Source organism: Macadamia integrifolia, unplaced genomic scaffold, assembly GCF_013358625.1.
Source record: "Macadamia integrifolia cultivar HAES 741 unplaced genomic scaffold, SCU_Mint_v3 scaffold860, whole genome shotgun sequence".
NCBI classification, from domain to species: Eukaryota; Viridiplantae; Streptophyta; class Magnoliopsida; order Proteales; family Proteaceae; genus Macadamia; species Macadamia integrifolia.
The window spans coordinates 104,541-112,133 of record NW_024870560.1 but is presented as its reverse complement, the minus strand read 5'-3'; the positions used below and the strand labels follow the sequence as shown (position 1 = coordinate 112,133).

Below are 7,593 nucleotides of genomic sequence, written 5' to 3'. Positions count from 1 at the left end.
TAGATGCTCTTTTTTTTTTTTTTTTTTTTTCACTGTATAGGGAAATCTTAGCTAACCTATTAATAATACATATTAGAAGAACATCTGTATGCAATGCGACAGACTATCCTGATTGAGAGTAGATTGAAAATGGTGGATTATTAATGCTTAGCTCCACCACTGATCCTAGTCTAGCTTCATCATGGATTAATACTCATTTTGGGTATAATCTCTCTCTCTCTCTCCTTCCAAAATTATATTTAAATTATGGGAAAAGGATAGGCATGCTGGCCGTGTGCTGCTAGTGCTAGCAGCGTGCATCAATGGAGAAACAAGAACAGGAAGGGTAGGGGAAACATTTCAAAGTGGGGGATGAGGGGAGAGATCAAGACAAGGTTAGGCAGCCCAGCTATGTGACAGCCTTTGCCCTTAAATTATTATGCGTCTGTTTTTGTGCCTGATTATGTATTGTATATAAAGGTTTCCAAAAATAGAATTGGAAATCAAATTGGCTAGTGCTAATTTCAATCCTAATTGATTGGAATCATTCAGAATCAACCAAAAACATGGAATTAACAATCTGATTCCCAATTCCTAACAAGAGGTCGAAATGGTATCACAACCCCTCTTCTCCTATATCCCGAAGTAGATGCAATTGTATTGTACGGACCCAAATCACCTACTCACATGTGCGGTATTGACATATGTCTTTTTTATTTCCATATATACCTTCTATGCTGCCATTAAAAGTGTTTAAATAGATATTAATCATACTTTGACTTGTTTAAATAAATTTGTTTAGGTGGAGTTTTTCTCCAACCCCCCTTTGAAAAAAAAATTGTATTATTAAATTTTTTAATAAAAGTGAAAAGAACATGTGTGAAACATTCATGTACGAATAGACTGATAGGTGATCCAAAGCATCAAATGGTGGGATTCCTTAGGTTTATACATTTCTCACATAATGAATAGTGGGGTTTATATGGACACTCTCTCTCCTATTTTGATCTTGTGGACCTAATGTGAATCCTATATGAATGATATTTTAACTCCGTACCGCAACCATTTAACCTAATTAAATCAATTAAATTTATAGAATAAAACTAATATTGTCCGTACTGTCCCATACACAGTGATGGTAGTAGATGCGCACATTAAGAAGATCATACTCACTTTACCTTCCTTATAACGTCTTCTCAAGATGTTTCAAGGAATAATTCATATCGGAATCTTTCACCAAAAAAAAAAATTCATATCGGAATCGGTAGGCCATGATATCAATTATAGGCTGATCCATATCGGCCAGAAATTAATAATCAAAGGTAGTCCTATACTCAAGTAATGGATCAATCCAAATACTGATCCTGAAGACAACTGCTACTCTATCAGAATGTAACAAGGTCCCGAGCATGGTTTTAGGTATTGGGCATTGGCCGGATTGGGATTGATGTCCTTATTGGATCGAATAAGGTGGGAATTGATTACATAAGACGGTTTTAATTTTCCTTAAAAGATACCAATATTTGATTATATTTTTGCAATAATATACTTTATCCATATCATTTCAATTCATATCGATAGATCAATCTCAAATCGATACCTAAAACCATGGTCTCAAGGGGCTATGGGATCAACTCTCAAACTTAACCCTAAGGAGAGTTTTTCTTCCAGATGAGTAGTCTTTTTCTCTACCTATTGTATCATAATTCATCTCTATCTTTGCAACAATAATATTTGGCCCTTATGGCTGCTTTGCATAAAAAAAATATGAAATTGAGCTCATCTAAAGTCACTATTACTTTGTCTAGTCATCATCTCCTACTTAGATGAAGTTGAGAGTGAAACTATACTTCCCTTCCTAATGATGCCTATCAACAACCATAATGGCTCATGATCAAGAAATTCTCTTTTACCATAGGGTGAAGAGAAACCAGAATCTAAATATAATATGGAAAAAGGATTGCTATGCTACTCTTATACAAATTCCTTTATATTCTTACTTTATAGTGAACAGTGGGATTGACAATGGTATCCTTTTTTATGATAATCATGTGCACCTCATGTGAACCCCATGAGGATGATACTATTAAAGTATTAACTGTCTCCCAAATTTTTTTTTTTTTTTTATTTATTTCTCTTACCATGACAAATCTAAAATGGAGCAAGGTTAGGGTAAAAAGGCTCGAAAGAGCCTTTTCAATTGTTCCTCTAGATAACATCCCTAGTGAGCTCCAATTGCTTCTAGATAGAGATGCCTCAGGTCGGAGGTGTTTGCGTCTATAATCCTTTGTAAATTTGTATTATTTATTTAATATATTATATCTTTCATTCTTCAAAATTATTTTTTAAAAAATTGAACAATAATCAATGGACAAATACATTGGTACTTGCTCAGTTGATAAAGACCAACACCTCAAAATTAAGATATCATGAGCTTCAATTCTCCTTAGAGTCTAACTATATATATTAAAAAAACTTCCCAGACACTTTGCCAGTAGATAATAGGATCCCAATCATAGTTCAAGGAATCGATATCAGATTATTGCCTGAATCATATGATTTGTATTGGAATCAACAGGTCGTGATATCAATTCTGGGCTGATCTCATATTTGCATGCTGGGGCAAACTAAGGGTTAAATGGTAAAATATCTTAATTTTTAAAGCAAACTAGGGGTAGCTTCATTAAATCTGAATCAATATCATTCGAGCCTAATTCCTGTCCTGATATTGAATACTAAAATCGTGGTCCCAAGGGGTCATGGAATCGACTCTTCTAGATTTTTTGAAGGAGGGTTGGGTACTTGGGTTTGGGAGTGTTAAATATAAGGGAAAATGATTAATGTTTGGGGATGTAGTCTCCCCTAACGTCCATTTTCTCTTTCTCTCTCCTCCCTTTGAAATTATCTTTCTTCCTTGATCGTTTGCACTAATCGGGGGCACTCATTGGCTGTTTCTTGATCATGTAGCAGCGTAGCCTCTCGGACAGGAAACACCCTCCCTAAATAAAATATATATTTCTTATATAAGAAATGCAAACAGTGATGACTCATAAAAAAGGACTAGGGTTATAGAAAAGGGGTTGGACCTCTCTAGTCTGAGGGGTGCTAAAGAGGGATCAGTGAGGAGAAAAATTGAAAATTTAGTTTTTTATTTATCCAATTTAAAATTCTTTTGAATAACCTAATTTAAGATTTTGAATAAAATCTTTAGAAGATTCTTTCTATATCAAGAAAAATATTTACGTCCATTTCCGTACACATATAAGCATTAGAAGGACATTGACATAACAACAAGATAACATGCAAGATAAAAATAGAAAAAAGAAAAGAAAAGAAAAAAAAAGGTGTGAGACCTTTTAAAAAGGGTTTTACTTGGTGTAATCATGGTTGGTGATTATGTTGAATCTGTAACGCCATGACTATATTGCCCTAGGGTAAATTGTCGATCTATACAATTAGGGGCATAAATGGTAATGGTCTTGTTAACTTCATATTGATTTTTTATTTTATATATAAAACATTTTTGTTTATATGTGCCATACGTCCTTAAGACTAACTATAAAAAATTTGTTGAGGATCAAATGATATTTGGGCCAAATCAATCTAGGAAGGGCTCTTTTAGGGGGCATTTGGTTCGAATTATCCATCGGATCAGATTCCAGGGATTCAGGTTCTCATTTAAATTAAACCGTTTGGTTCATATTTTAAGGCAACTAATCCGGAGTCAGCATGTTCAACTGAATCACCCATTTACACTAAAACCCAGGACTCAAGTGGATTAACCTGAATAGGTAAATCCAGAATCGAGTCAAGGGATTCTAGGGTTCATATAAAAGGTAGAGAATTGGGGTGAATCAAATTTTATCGGGTTTTTCTCTCACTTTACCCTCATTAGCTGAAAGTCGATCGACGCTTTCCGGTGAAAGTGAAAACGCGAGGTGAGATTTCCTTCTTCTTCGTCTTCTTCTCAATTGTGTTTTCTTTTGTCACACGTTTACCTGCTTTGCATGGAAGACGATCGCAGCCGATAGCCATCTGAAAACCGATGCTTTATTCAAGGTGCGTTTGGTCCTCTTTATGTGTTTTCTTCTTCTTGTTCTTCGCCTGTGTTTTACTCATATTATTGAGCTTAGGTTTCTAATTTTTATGTTGTTACCTTCATATCTAGGGTTTGCCTCTTAGGTTTCTATTTCACTGTGTAAGGTTTACACATTTGGCTTAGATGATTGACTGCCGAGGGTAGTGCAAAATCCATCTGAAGTCAGCGGTATGGTCCGTTGTCTTCTTCAATCGAAGATCTGAAACCCTAATTTGGGGATTTTAAGTTTCAAATATAGCATAACAGTTATTTCCCCCCTTTGCTTCTACTCCTCTCTCGGATAACTTGTTTTTATTGTATGCAGGTTTCTTTGCTCTCGATTTGCCCTATTCCTCTAAGACGGAAACTTTGCCATTGAAGTGTCCAACCAATTCCCTCCAAAAAAAAAAGGAAGATTCAAGACTCCACAAGACCAGCAAGTTCTATGTAATAGCTAAAGGAGGTTCTGCATCAAATAAGTCATTTCTTTTTTTGTTTAATGATTTTTTTGACTTTTATCCTTTAAAATTCTACTAATCACAGCCATTTATATTATGTTTGTGTAGGATTTGGAAATTTCTCAGTTCTACTTCCTTTCATTGTCTGTCGTTGTTGATATTGATAGGTTTTCAGCATTTGGGTTTTGCATGATAGTTGTTTAGGTTCCATGTTTTAGATTCCTTGTTAATGGATTGATTCATGAAGTAGCCGTGGCAGGTATTTTTTATTCCAATATATATTTCTAGAAATAGAAATGGTTTGTGTATAAATTTGTGAAATGTCTTCCTATTTTGTCAAGACTTTTAAGAGAAGTGTCTTTTAAAGATATCAGATTTTACAGCTTCCCATGATGTTGCTGCATAGTTCAGATAACAAGAATAGTTTTTTTTTTTTTCTTTGTTTATCAATGAAGGGAATAGTCATTAGAAAGAGAAGATGGCTTCTGAAGAAGACAGCAGCACCTAATGGACATCTGCTCCATTAAAATGTCCATAATCTATGGGTCTCTGCTGTAGTAGCGGCAGCAGTGGCAGTTAAAACAGAACATCCATGTGGTGCTACTGGAAGATTCGCTTGAGCCTAAGATCAACATAGTTGTTTTCATTATTATGGCCCATTCTTTAGATACCCAAACCAAAGTCAAAAGCTCATGTTTCTAAGAGTTGGAAGTCAATCCTAAATCCTCTTGTATTTCCACCAATTTAGAATATTAGGCTTAGTTTTTTATTTTTTTACTCCAGTTATTTACCAAATTCAAGTGTATAAATAGGTGCTCTGGCTGGAACCAGAAATGAATTCCTATAGTGAAATTTTGTTCGTCCAAGTTTTCTATTTGATCTTTCTACTTTTTCGTAGTGTTTTCATTACTTTCCTTTCAAATCCTGAATTGACATATGTAAAGTTGTCATTGCTGATTAGAATATTCAATTATTATTCACTTCACTGTTTTTTTATGATTGAATGTGATCATATTATGTCCATTAGTTCCTCGTAATTATGTAAACAATTGCTTTACTTTTCCTCAACTGGAACCCCACCATCACAACTTATACAAGCTTTTAAGAAACTCATTATGATGAAGACTGGTTTTCTTTTCTTATTCTGTTGTTTTTTGAGTTTTCATTTTCAATCTCCATCTATTTTTTTTCAATCAATTGATCAGAGATGTCCATCAGTTAAACTTCTTCTTATATAGCCAGCGGTAATACAGTATTGACCCCCTTTTCTCTATTAAATTGATTTCAGATATGATTGGTGATATAAATCAGTATTATAGTATTATTGGGGATTCCTTACTTTAAATTTGGGAGTTAATTAACTCTAGTAATTGCTGGTTATAATGTTCTATCGATTTCTCAGGCCACGTTTATTCTATTTTGCTATCGGGTACTGCTGTTTGGTGCTCAATGGAATGGTCTAACTTTTTTAGTCCTCTGGACTTAGTAATTCTGTCGAATGAATACAGGCAACCGTTGTTTGCAGCCACTGGTGGAGACACTTTAATTTCCTGAGAAAAGGTGAACTTGAGCCTCGATTAGGAAGAAAAAATACCCATTTGCAGTAAAACTTCGAGTAGCCCATATGAAGACTTCTAATTAAACGTGTAATTTTTTTTTTTTTAGGTCATGAAATGCGAGGTAGTACTTAGTATGGTATGATATATTATAAGTTTAGGGCCTTGAGGTTTCGGATATTAATTTATCATGTTATTCAATGGCTTTATCAACCTTGATCGATTGTTAATTTCTAATGTTAGAAAATATTCACTTGTTAGCAGACTCTTCATAAATCCCTTCTTTGATGGCTGATATATATATATATTTTTTTTTACTGGTTATTGCTGGTAAAAGTAAAGCTGACATCTTGCAGTGTTTCAATGTGTACTCCAATGGTCAATGTGTACTCCAATTGGTATGATAATCGTCATTTTGTAAATTAATTGATAAAAAGAACAAGAGGTATATGGCATTTGTGTTTCATAGTTCATATAAGCTAATAGAATGAATCCTCCTGACATGGCCATCTGCTTATTATTTATTTTACAGTTAAATAATGTCATCAAGCATTGGTAGTGCTGCCAATAGCTCGGAAGTTCCATTGTATACGAAACTAACAATGTGGCTGTCAAAGAAGAGCATCTGTTAGAATTTTAGATTCTACCCGAAACAGATACGGATTATATTATTGTTGCCCAGAGTTTCCGAATGGAAGGTTGTGGCTTTTTCTCTTGGTGTGATCCCGTGGTTGTGCCTAAAGATGCTACTCCAACAGTAGTGGATGAAAGGAATGTACAAATGGAGCAGATGAAAGAAGAATTGAAAATTCTTACTGACGAGATTCGTAGTCTGAAGAATACTTTGAGTTTGATGGGTCAGTTTGTAATAGTTATACTTCTGGTAGTAATTTTTTCATATTTCAATGTAATATAAAGTAGTATTTAAATTTTTGTTGAACTATATGGTCCGTTCTTAACAATGAAATGACTAGTTGTTTTTATCCAATTTAAATTTATTAATGCGTGTCTTCACCTAGACGATGCAAAGTATCCATTTATTGTTGACTTCAATTCAGTGAAGAGTGAAGACTGTAGAGATAATAGGTGAGTGCCAATGTGTTGGGTGCATGTGAAAATCCTCCCAACCATGGTTCTAGATATGATGAATTAAACTGATCGTATCTATTGAATTGTTCCAAATTAAGATATTTCCAAACTAAATAGTTAGCAATTATAAATAATATACAAAAAAAGAAATTAAATTAAAAATATAAACGGCTTAATACCTACCCAAAACCATTACTTGAAGAAATCAAATCATGTTTTTTAATAAAAAAAACGACTCAGTACTATATTATTCTTTTTGAAGATGCACGATACCTATTTCGATTACATGAACTACAATCATGCCTTGTAATTTTCTTCTTTTTGTCCTCTTCAATTTACAAATAAATAAATAAATTACTACACTACACTATTAGACTTGATAGCTCATGAGTTCCACTCTTTTTTTTTTCACATATTACTATAAAAAATAAAA

At 33.8% G+C, this 7,593-nt stretch overlaps 1 long non-coding RNA gene across 2 annotated transcripts; it reads left to right on the top strand.

The window, feature by feature from the left end:
* Positions 1-3,775: 3,775 nt before the first annotated feature.
* LOC122070245 lies at positions 3,776-7,059 on the top strand. 2 transcript variants are annotated; one of them, XR_006137710.1, is made up of 4 exons: positions 3,776-4,038; positions 4,148-4,246; positions 4,383-4,520; positions 6,604-7,059. It is a non-coding gene; the product is annotated as an uncharacterized LOC122070245 (long non-coding RNA). The 2 variants fall into 2 exon arrangements; XR_006137709.1 differs by lacking the exon at positions 6,604-7,059 and having other exon boundaries at positions 4,383-6,368.
* The last annotated feature ends 534 nt before the right edge of the window (positions 7,060-7,593 follow it).